The 12,991-nt window shown below is 37.5% G+C and overlaps 1 long non-coding RNA gene across 1 annotated transcript; it reads left to right on the top strand.

The window, feature by feature from the left end:
- Nucleotides 1-10,613: 10,613 nt before the first annotated feature.
- LOC131019732 (uncharacterized) lies at nucleotides 10,614-12,702 on the top strand. The gene is made up of 3 exons (XR_009100398.1): nucleotides 10,614-10,972; nucleotides 11,336-11,455; nucleotides 12,250-12,702. It is a non-coding gene; the product is annotated as an uncharacterized LOC131019732 (long non-coding RNA).
- The last annotated feature ends 289 nt before the right edge of the window (nucleotides 12,703-12,991 follow it).

The raw sequence follows: 12,991 nt of genomic DNA on the forward strand, positions 1-12,991 counted from the left end.
TTCTCACTCTGGTAGAAAAGGGTTCTAATCTCCAACTTACAATTACTGAGAACAGGCTCTCAAGTAATCAAGATCTAGGCTAAAGATAAAGAATATGTGCCTAGAGATTCTAAGATAATGTATGTATATCAGGTGGTCTGATATTTGGCAGTGAGAATTCTCTTCTTCGATTTAAGTGTTTTGGCTAAGTATAAGCTGAGTCTTGAGTTTGGCAGAGCTTCAGCGTATGTTCTTGAATCGGTGAGGTCGAAGGTTGATCCTTGAGCTTTATTTATAGGCGGATGAGGAGGAGTAGATTCGTTGGAGGGGATCCTTCAATCCTATCTTTCGTTTGACTTGTCAATTCAAATATGGCTCAGGTCTTCGTCCTCTGTCTCCTTTATGCCGAAAGAGGTATGGTTTTTCTGGACTGGGAGATGGTGTTGCAAGGTAAAGTAACACGATAAAGGAAACTCTGCATGATGAAGGACGATTCACCATATTCTTGCACTAAATGCACAGTCCTTAGCATTAAATGCGGCGTGTACCGGAAGCATTCAAATTTTCCTTCGTTAACACTAAATGATTTATACATTACTCAAGTTTTAGTCTGTATCTGCACCATCAGTCCGAGGTTTCATTAGCTGCATTACTCTAGTTGCAATGAATTTGTTGACTGGTCAGGCGTATTTAAATGTTTCCCTAACACTTGTACTTCAGTGCAGATTCCTCATTGAATTCAACATTTGATTCAGGTGAATTCTAGTCTTCAGTTTGGTGATCAGTGAAGCTTCAGTCCTTCATACTTTAGTCTTCAAGACTTCAGTTCTTCGGTCGTCATCTTTGGTCTTCAGTCTTTGAGACTTCAATCCTTTGGTCTTCAGTCCTTCCGTCTTCAGTCTATACTAGAGAAATGAACTCCAACAGTTGAGTTCAAAAGAAATTCTAGTCTAGTAAATTTAAAATCTTAGGGTTTTGGGATCATCAAAACTAAGGAATGGATATTTCTTCTTATTTCCCAACACAAAGGCCTTGGGTTCGAGTCCCCTGTGGTGCGGCCTTTAAAATTCTTTATTTAAAACTTGTTAGTTTTAAAAAAAAAGTGTAGTGCTAAATCATAACTTTGGCTGCCATAAGTATTAGATTAGTAATTTTGTATTTGTTATAATCATATATTTAATTATGGGTAAATATTAGTTTATGACCCATCGTTTGGGCGTTTTCTCAAATATAACTCACCCTAAGCATATTTACAAAACAATACCCATCGTTTCTGACTCAACCTAAAACACCTCTAGATTGACTTGCAATAGGACAAGGACACTCTAGCAATGGTAAGTTGAACCAAAGTCATCTCTCAAGGAAGATCTTAAAGGGCTTCTAATTATATCACAAGAAAGCGGTAAAGGCTGGATTGAAAACGGTAAAATTAAACTAACACTTGGAATTAAACTTAACTTAAAACTTAAACTTAAGAATTAACTAGGCGAAACTCAAATACTTAAGCATAAATAAATTATTAACCCTAGGCAGAATTTAAGTAGTAAAGTAAAGTTTGATTATTCTAATTTAACTAAAGCTTGTAAATAAAAACTTAACTTAAAATTAACTAGATAGAAAAGAACAAAGCAGAAATAAACTATTAAACCTAGGCAGAATTAAAAGCATAAAGTAAAGGCAAGTTGAATTTAAACGCTACGAGGCTAAGAATTTAAATAACTTTAATTAAAAGCTTCTAATCTAAACTAACATAAACGAAATTGCATAATTGAAAGCAAAACATAATTCAAGTAGAAACTAATAAATAAACGTAATTAATAAATACCGAAATCGTCTCGAGAAGCAAATCTGTCACTTGATTACAACTCTAAACGAAGAACTAACTAAAACTGAATTGAATGCTAACTAAAACTCGAAACTAAAGAACTATGAAAAACGAGAATTAAACTAAAGATTGTTTTGATTGCCTAAGGTCGAAGCTACTCTTGATCCGAAGGCTAAAGGATTATTTCTCATAATGAACATTAAGCTCTTTATATAGACTGTCTTTCATCAAACCCTAATATCAATCAAGAACGGCCCATCAAAACTGGGGTTAAAAGATAGAGTTGTGACATCAAAGGAAACTTCAGGATTGGAAAGACTGCTCGGCAAGTCTTGGCAGCTCTGGCGAGTCATGGCAGCGCTGGAAAGTCATGGCAGAGCTGAAAGTCAGCTCTGGATAAGGATATTTCCAGCTCTGGAACAGTGTTGCGTAGGTAGCTCTGGAGATGGTCAGCTCTGGAGTTTTGGTCAGTTTTGGAACTCAGTTCTGTAGACTCTGGAATTCAGCTCTGTCTCTGGCACGGGAAATCCACTCTGACGAATGGACTTCAGCTCTGTCAGCTTTAGCTCTGCACAGATGAATGCCAACTCTGTCAGCTTTAGCTCTGGTCTAGTGAAATTCCGCTCTGTCGAGATTGGTCAGCTCTGTCAAGTTCAGTCAGCTCTGGCTATCGAACTCTACTCTGGGGAATGAAATTCAGCTCTGGAAAGTTTAGTCAGCTAGAGTATGCACCGCGAGCTCTAAAAAGTATGATTCTGATCCAAAATCTCCAACATAGCACTCTTCCTCCTATTATATCAAAATCTCCTACAAAGCATTAAACAAACCCATAAACGCACCAACTTTCAGAATATTTAACTCATATTTCGTACACTCAAACCCCCAAAATAAGAACATTTAGGCATAAATCAGTTTCATTTTTTTCTTATTTGTGATCCGCAAAAATAATACGGCGATTGGTATTTGATGTGTCCGGCCAAGCGCCATGGTGAAAGTACACGTGGAATAAAAAAAAAACTAAAGAAATGGAATCGGGAGCCACCATCCCTCTCCCTTGCTCTGCCCCGTCACCCCCCTCTATATCTCTCTTCTTCCCTCTTCTCCCTTGCTCTGTCCCGCTTCCATCTCCAGCGAGGGCCGCCATCAGGAGCCACGCCGTGGCGCCTCCTGGACCAAGCGGTGACCCACTTCGTGCACGATGATAGTGCGCAACCCTAGGCTAGGCGAATTCCCCCACCAAAAAGGGATTTTAATCGATTTGCAGGCGTAACCCTAATTGGTACCCTAAATTGGCCCCTCCCCAATTCTTTTCCCATCGAGTACTTGGACTTCAAATCATCGAAGGGCGCTGCGGTGGTCTGGGGCTGTGGTTGCGGCTGGGGCGTGGGCTTTGGCGGCGGTGGTGGCGGGTGGTGGTGGGCAGCTAGTTTGTGGTAATCTCGGTTGATTCATTGGTACCCTGCGCTGCCCCCCGCCGCGGATCTGTAGCCATTGGCGGCTGGGCTCAAGTGATTTTTCTTGCTGAAGCAACCGCTCATTTTTTGGGCTTTTGGTGGTTCTCTGAAGTCAAGATTGCAACTTTATGAGATGAATTTCTACGGGAAATTGGTATATGCGCGGCGGGGGTGTGAGGGTAGGAGATGTGAGGGTGTGAGGGAAATTGGTATATGCGCGGCGGGGGTGTGAGGGTGCAACTTTAAAGAGATGGAATCGTGGATGCAAAATTGAAGCGATTTGTTTGGGAATGTGTTTGCAGCAGATGAGAGAAATTCACAGACCACTGTCTGTTGACTTCTCACGAGGTGTTGGCGAAGTATTTTTGGGGGTCTTGATATTTTGAGTCAGGGTAGGAGGCGCCACGGCGTGGCTCCCGATGGCGGCCCTCGCCGGAGATGGAGGCGAGGCAGAGCAATGGAGAAGATGGAATGAGAGGGATAGAGAAGGGGTGACGGGGCAGAGCAAGGGAGAGGGTTGGTGGCTCCCGATTCCATTTCTTTAGTTTTTTTCTTTCTTTTTTATTCCACGTGTACTTCTAATGTGGCGCTTGGCCGGACACATCAAATACCGATCGTCGGATTATTTTTGCGGGCCACAAATAACAAAAAAAAATGAAACGATGGGTATTATTTTGTAAATATGCTTAGGGTGGGATATATTTGAAAAAACGCCTAAACGATGAGCCTGATATTTACCCTTTAATTATTAATCAATTATCTTATAATGTTACCCCTGGATATGTTCTCTTTTCCTAATAATTAAAGATTATTTTTACATATATTAAACTAATTATACTATGTTAACTATGCATTGATTTATTTTTTTTGATATACTGACTTGATTTTATTTAATAGTGAAGATATATTGTGTTCTTATATAGTTTTATATTTATCAATGTAAGGATATTTAATAAATTTTAAATTCTAATTTAATACTAATATAACTTATCATATAAAAACATGTTTTTTGTAGATATAAATGTTTATTTTAATTATATTTTACAACTTTCATAACACCATTCAAGTAAATTAAATAGAGAAGTACATATAATTTGACATGTATAAAGCTTAATTTTTTTTCTATTTATGATTGAATGTAACAAGTAGGTAAGATGACAAATATTTGATTGGTCTTTGGATCAATTATGTTTAGAAGCAATATTTTTTTTTCTTATTTTTTCATTTATTGCTTTTTTTACATCTTTAATTATTTTATTAAATATTCCTCTAATATTTTTTTCTTTTTTTATTTATTTCTAATTTGTTATGTCATATGTATGTAATAGTTATAACTTTTTTTTATTTTTAAGTCCTTATTTTAATTTGAATTCAAATTATTTTATTAAATATTTTTAAATGGTAGAGGATTTAAATTATATATATATATATATATATATATATATATATCGGTTCAAATTAAATTTTACCAGTTCAATTCCAAATTACTATTTTTTTTATTATTTTTTACTAAGAATAATTGAACAAAAAACTCAATGTCTGGCACTCTTCTTAGTTAGTTCTATATCCATTCATATTTATACTTGAGTGTTTTTTTTTATCAGGAAAAGAGAAGAATATAATAAAAAGGAGAGTACAAGGGGTACTCCAACCCTTACAACCAAGCAAGCTAAAGAGGATAAATCCTCGAAAGCGAAAAATCTGAATTACAAATCCAAGCAAGATCTAGGATCATAAATCCAATTTGCCAACGTAGCATTGCTTAATTTCTCATCCTTCAGAGATGCCCAAGACCAAACTCTAATCCTAATTTCCTCAACCATTTTGGCCATCTCCAAAATACCTCACTCAAAAATCAACTTATTTCTAACCTTCCACAAAGACCAAACAACACACACCCGCAATGTAGCAGATATTCTCGAAAAAGTTCCTTTTCCAAGAATGTCACAATGTTGAAGAAAGTGTATAACTGGATCAATATGAGAAACCATACACATCTTCAACCAATTGTGACATTCACTCCAAATAACATAAGCGAACTTACATTTAAAGAAAAGATGGATTGTGCTTTCCTCGTCCTCTTTACACAAGCAACACCTTGAGTCTTCATCGTTATAAGCATTCCTCTCTTGTTTAAATTGGCTTTCATCGCCATTCGTTGTTTGAGCACCTTCCAAGCAATTGACTGGACCCTTCTAGGAGCATAACTGTTGGGAATTGAAAAGATATTCAACCCTTGTGTTTTGATGATACCAAAACCACTGAAAGGCTTATTATAGCTAATAGTGGTTGAGTTTATTGAATAGCTAAACTAGACATTGAATGAAATGATGACTGAAGATGGTAACTCAACTGAAGACTGCTTGACTAAAGGCTATGCATAAGTCCATAACACACTAAGGAATGCAGACTCAACTGAAAACTCCCAACTGAAGGAAACTGCATCAGAAATAATTGAGGAATCTACGAGTCATGGCATTCGCCTCAACTGAAGAAGGGAACGTGGATAACCTCCAAGACATGCTACAATCTCTGAAGAAGTCAGAGGTATTAACTTTAAAAGACGGAATTTCCTCTTTTGTGTAAAAGCCTGCAGCATCTGTACCAAAGGACAAGAAGATCATTTCTCTATCCATCAAAGAAGAATGGAGACAGAGAATCTGAGCAGATTAAGACGTTATCTCACAACGGCAGGATTCGAAGAAGAGATCTCCACTAACGGATTTATTATTTAGAGCTGTCTATAAAAAGCTCAGGAGGACACCCCAAGCAAATGGGGGATGGGAGAGAGAGAAAATTTGATTCAATTAACAATTTAAAAGCTACATCGAAAGATCAATTCGAGCTCAACCTTCATAAGCATTGAATCGAAGAAGAGAGCAAACAGAGATTATACAATCAGAATGGCTGATTACAAGAACTCTCTTAGAATCACTAGGCAATCAATAGATATATCTTTAGCCTAGTTGATGATTACTTGAGAGCATGTTCTTAGTAATCCTAGTTGGTTATTACATAACCTTTTTCTTTCAGAGAGAAGAGTGTTTGTAATAGAGTTTGAGACAATGACCGAATTCAGCGGTTGTTTAGTACCATTAAACTAAACAGATCGGTCCCTTGGCACCTGGTAAGCCAAGCGGTTACCTTGGTACCAGTTAAACCAAGAGGAAGTTCAGATTAAAAGTTCTGGCTCCAATTACCTTAGCATTAGCTGAGTGGGCACGATAGTGTTAGGGCGTGCTAAGTGTTAAATCCAATTCAGGGTGGATTGGTAGGTTTTGTTGTGTACCTCTAAAAGCATAAGCCCAGAATGTTTGTCAGACAAATAATCTGGTTGTGGATGTAGGAGAGATGTCTCCGAACCACGTTAAAAATCCTTGTGTTCTTTACTTGCTTTCAATTATTTCCTTTATATGTGCTTAACTGTTTTCAATTGAACTGGATTAACTAAAAAGTGTAACCATTGATTTTACAAGTGACAAATATTTTCTAAAGGCTATTCGCACTAAGTTTAAATTCCGTTGTTAAGTTATTAATCCTACTAACGACTCAACTGATAGTCAGAGCCATTAATAATTCTACTCTGTTTTACAAATTATAGACTGTAAACTTACATGGACATCAGTTAAGCTCAAGCGCTCGACTGATGTCAACCTACTGAAGCATCTTCAGTATCAGTCTACAATCTGTTTTCTAACTGGAAATTGGTTAAGTTTGTTTTGATTGCGAAAATAGCCCACAGGTGTATTCCCCTCCCCCTCCATACACCTATCAGTCAACCCTCCGGGACCCCAACAATAACTCCCCCACAATTTCTTGTAAGCTTTCATATCTTCTCGTTGCTTCATTTGTGGTGTTGTCTTTAGCAAGCCTCTGGTACGCAAATTTTGTGGAGTAGATACCATTTGGAGCAGGCATCCAACTCCAGCCATCTTCCTGTCCTCGAACCACTTTGCACATAAGTACAGAGTTTAACATATTAGTTTCTCTCTCAGATAAGTTCATTCTCCATCTCCACTGCCAAACCCAAGTTCCATTCTCCCACTACCCCATTTCGCTCACCAACGCTTCTTGTTGGAGTCTGAAGTTAAAAGGCTGAGGAAATTTATTTTTAAATCTCTCAGTCTCTGCCGGAAAAAAGTTTTTTCACCATTATCCATCACCCTCACAAATTCATTGCGAATGCCCACTTCTCCATCTCCCTCGTAAAGCTCACGAACCTCCTTCCACCAACTAGACCCGCCTCTCATTCTCCCTCCCCTACTGTCACCTGCCCCTAATCTCTCCAATGCCCTATACTTAGATCGAAACAATCTCGCCCAAATTCTTTCTGGTTCACTAAGGATTCTCCAGATCCATTTTCCAACTAAAGCTCGATTGAAAACATCCAAATCCCTGATACCCATGCCCCCTTCCCTTTTATCTTCGCACACCTCACTCCAACTCACCCAATGAATTTTCCTATTGTTGTCATTCCATTCCCCCCCCCCAGAAATTGTCTCTGAATTTGAACAATCTCCCGAATAGTTTTTTTGGGAAACAAGTAGAAGAACAAGTAATAGATCGGTATAGCGCAGAGGACATACTGGATTAAAGTAACTCTTTCTCCCATCGAGATATGCTTGTTATCCCACCTGACCAACCTTTCTTTAAGTTTATGAATCAAATTTCCCCAAGAAGAGTGTCTTTTATGATTTATACCCACTTTCATTCCAAGATAAGAGAGCGGGAGTTGAGAAACCGTACACCCCAAGTTCTCCGCCCTTATATTCAAGATATTATTCAGGACATTTATACATGTAATGCTGCATTTGTTGAAATTCACTTTCAATCTTGATAGCATTTAAGAATTCCTTAAAATGCATTTCATAGCCTTGAAATTTTCCAACTTTCCGGTGCATAAGAAAACCGTATCATCACCATATTGTAAGTGAGACACAGTCACTTTATCATTTCCAATCTTTGCTGCTTCAAGTAATCCAATATCTACAGCTCTATTGACTAACACACTTAAACCTTCAGCCATAATTAAAAAGACAAAATGGTGATAGGGGATCACCTTGTCTAAGCCCTCTTTTAAGGGGAAATTCTCCTAAGGGGCTGCCATTCACCAAGACGTTTGTTGTAGCAGTCAAGATACACTCTATTATCCATCTTCTCCACCTCTCATTGAAATTCATCCCTTGCGTCATTTCATCTAGGAATTTCCAATCGACCGAATCATAAGCCTTGGCAAAATCTATTTTGAAACCAACTCGGCTCAATTTGCATCTTCGGGCCTCTTCAATTGCTTCATTTAGAACAAAGAGGCCATCTATGCTTTGTCTGCCCCCAATAAAAGCGGACTGATGATCCGAGATGATTTTCTCTAACACCTTACAAAGCCTTTTTTCTAGGATTTTTGGTAAAATTTTGTAAATGCTGCCAATTAGAGATATGGGCCTGAAATCCTCAATATAAAGCCTTTCTTCGGAATGAGAACAATAAAAGTGGGGTTGAGCCCTTTAACAATTCTACCATATCTATAGAATTCCTCCATGACACGAAGAAGATCATCATTCAGCAAATCTCAGTGTTTTTTGAAAAATCCAAAAGAAAAGTCATCCCGACCCAGGCTTTTGTTCGCATCACACTCCTGTATTGCTGCTGCAATTTCTTCCACTGTAAATGGTTGGGTAAGGAATTCATTATCACATAAATCCAGTCTATTTTGGATGATAGTTTGAGGCAAGAGAGGTCGAGTTAGATCTTGTGTGCTGAAGTGATCCTTAAAGTGCTGAAAATTTTCTCTCTTAACCCCTTCCACCGACTCAATCCAATTATCGTTCACGGAGATACCATTGGTCTCGTTAAGGCTATATCTCTTGTTGATGAAACGGTGGAAAAATTTTGAATTTGAATCCCCCTCGAGAATCCACTTTGCCTTTGCCTTTTGATAGAATTGTCCCTTTTTCCATTGTAAATCTCTCAATAAATTTAAAAAACGCTTTGATCTCAGCGGGGCCTCCTCCTCGTCAAGCTTGAGGGCATCATCAATTTTATCAAGTTTCTCAATCTCCAACTTTTTAGTCTCAATACTCGAATCTAAAAATCCGAAAACCTGCTTGTTCCACTCTTTCAAATCATTCTTGAGGCATGCATTTTAGTTTTTCTTTCACCACAAATCCTCCCCACACTTGAAAGATGTAGCTACTCCACTTTGACATTACAAAGTCTTTAAAGTTCGGATGTCTTAGCCAGCTATTGATGAATCAGAAAGGCTTCGGACCCCAATCTTTAAACTGAGATTCGACTAAAATAGGAAAATGGTCAGAGATTGTTCGTCAGAGACCTTTTAGTTTCAAATCTCTCCACTTCTCACGTCATTCTTCGTTCACCAACATTCTATCCAATCTACTTTTGCAAGTTCCATCAGGCCTATACCAAGTGAACATTCTACCCTTTAACTGAAGCTCAACCAGATTACTATGGATGATAAAGTTATTGAAGCAAAACATATCTCTTATGTCCCCATTTGACCCCCTTCCAACTCTTTCTTCATCACTTCTAATAGAGTTTGAATCACCTATCACACACAAGCATGTGTCCCAATATTGAATAGATATTGCTTTAATAACGTCCCACAATCTTTTCTTCTCCGCAAAATCACAAGGAGCATAAACATTCAAAATACTAACACTCCATTCACTACTAGAACACGTGTTGTTGTATGATGTACACGAATCAAATTAAATATCACGATATTGATTTGTATTCATGAAATTATTGAACTATTCGATTTGGTCTTCGTTTTTTATTCGAATACCAGTTATACAATACCTCAAATAAATTGTTAATTCAATTGTTATCCATTTTAACACCTAAAAAATAAAAAATAAAAAAAATTGGATAAAAATGATACTATTATTTTCATAATTATAATCATTTTTTTTAGTTAGGTCATTTATTAGTATGGTCTATTGCCCTATTGTATATTTTTATTGCGTTATTGGTCGATGTGCTCAACGTATAACATTATATCCCACAATTATAATTATTCATTTATATTTTTTAATTTTTGTTTCAATTTCACTAATTTGTTACTCCCTCCGTCCCAATTGAATAGGTCATATTTCCTTATTGGATGTTCCAATTCTATAGGCCACTTCCTAAAATAGAAAGTTAATACATAACAAATATCCTCACATCAAATATATAATACGGTTAAGGAATCATGCGCTCTCCTTAATCCGGGGTCCTACGTGGCATTTCTAAGAATTCACCATTCAAAATCCCTGCAATTCTAGAGCATCTAGCTCAATTCTCTATCGCTGACGTGGCAATATAATTCCACATCACTTATTTTATTTTATTTTAAAAAACACAAAAATCTAACATTTTCTACCACACTTCCTAAAACCTAAAACCAATTCCCCATCTCCAATCTCTCACATCTGATTTTCCCCTCCCCCGTCGCCACAATCTGCCCCACCGCGCCCCGCCCCTCCCACCGTCGCGATCTGCTTCGCCGTACCACCTTCAAACCTGAAACCCTAATCTAGCGCGCCTCCACAATCTGCACACACTTGCGCCCCTCTTCTTCTCTCCTCTGAGGCGCGACCAGACCCCGTCGCACGGCCTTCAGCCGTCGTCGCGTCACCCCGCTCGCCGTAGCGCCGTCGCGACCAGAGAAGTCCGCCAGTTGCGCGCCTGGAGCAGGGGACGATACAGCCAGGTAGGATTCTAAATGTTGTATTTATTTCAATGGCAGTGGGGGTAACTAATTGGGGTTGATTTTCGATTTAATTGTTGGATTTTCGAAAGATATGTGTTAATGAGTCAGCCCCTTTTATGTTGTTTCTCCTTGCTCTCTAGCTGTTCGACGAAATGTCTGAATGACGATTGTGTTGATGAGGCCTATTAGGTTATTGTGTTAATTAATCTGGTGGCTGGTCTAAGCATTAGTATAACTTGTGTTTGAAGCGGCGATGCAATTTTTTTTGTTTCTCACATAAATTTTGGAGTGTGGATAGGTTTGATTTTATTAATTTGTTCTGAGTAATTATCATAACTCAATGAAGTTCCGTATTACTGTCAGGTTTAGATGATCTTTGATGCGTAGTGAGTAACAATGGTTGCCTTGCGTCTGGCACCACCGCCATCAATGACTATCCCGCCGGACATTACTTGGCTCCGAAACAGTTCTTGATCACCCATGGTAAGTATTTTCTATTAGGAAAGATTATATTTGATTATAATGAATATGGAATGATTAGTGTGAATTTCTTTTTTTTTTTAGGAGGAATTAGTGTGAATTTTAGAAAGAACAAATTTAGGAAAGAATCATTATGCAATACGATTATATGATTTACCAATCAATCAATAATTAGCCAATTTTAGATACAAATTAACAATGGAAACTTAATAATCTAGGTTTTAGCTATAAATTCATTAGTTCAAATGATAAGAGTTTTACAGCTAATCAACGGTGATTTGTGGTTTCTAATTTTTTCTTCCATGGTCACACTGATTTTGATTGATGCGTATTTATCATTTGGAGATTAGTAATTAGAGGATTACTGTGAACTTTCGGGGTTTTTTTGTAATTATTTTATTTTTATTTGGTTTTATTTTGTTTGACGAAGTCAGATCTCGGTTGACTGTTGATTTATTTTGCTAAATAGATGCTTAAGTAATCGGATGTGTTTAAGGATCGGTTTGAAAGTTCAGTGGGATGTAATGTTTGTTTTACTTTATAACTAATTAGCTGAATGTGTAAGATTAATATATTGGCGCACTTGATTTCTTTGTATGTGTTGTTAGTGTTTTGCTTATATTATAGGTGAATAATGATTAATTATTTTTGTTAATTAATTTTATGATTGAATATTTTTATTGTTGGATTTATTTCAATTTAGCAGTGGGTAACTAATGGGGCTGATTTTCGATTTAATTGTTGGATTTTTGAAAGATGGATGTTAATGGTTCTAATGATGGTATTTGTACATATAGAAGGCCACCAAGAAATTGATTTGTGCCAATTTACCATGAATTGCTACCTTTTTTATCAAGCTCAAAAGCAAGACAACAAAATGGAGCATAAGAATTCTCGAAAATGTTCATAGCAATGGAGACTACTGCAGCACCAGTTACTGCAGCTCTACTGCCAAAATGCATTTTGTTGGGCTTGGCATTGTTCTGGACTAAGCAATAAGATAACTTACCACCAATAACAGAGTTCATTTGGGTGACAAGGGAGCTCCGTCCGACCCCTAGCCCCACAACTCCATATGTGTAACCTTTGTAATTTGTGTGTGTACGAGAGTCAGATTGAGAATGAGGATGATGAATGAAGAGAGCTAATAGTTTAGTGTGTTTTATTAAGTATTAACTATTAAGACTATGTTTTATTTGCTACTCCTATTATTTGGTTAACTTTATTATGAATTAGTAGTGTTTTGCTTACGTATTCGTCCTCAAGCTTCATAGAATTATTCTATTATTCAACTAATATTTATCGTTATTTTCAAGTCTCGGCAGATATCCGACGGGTAGTGGGTGGCGGGTATCCGACGAGTAGCGGGTATCCGTGGGTCGCGGGTATGGGTGGCAAATAATAGTGTACAAGAAGTTGAAATTTTCTCTAAAATTTGTTGCAGTTTCGTGGTGATTTATTTGTTGGGTGGTATATTGCATTTGTGGGGTGGTTTTGATTGCAGGATGTCGACGTCGAGAAGCAGCAGCGCCCCTACCT

This window comes from Salvia miltiorrhiza, chromosome 4 (assembly GCF_028751815.1).
Source record: "Salvia miltiorrhiza cultivar Shanhuang (shh) chromosome 4, IMPLAD_Smil_shh, whole genome shotgun sequence".
Taxonomy (NCBI): domain Eukaryota; kingdom Viridiplantae; phylum Streptophyta; class Magnoliopsida; order Lamiales; family Lamiaceae; genus Salvia; species Salvia miltiorrhiza.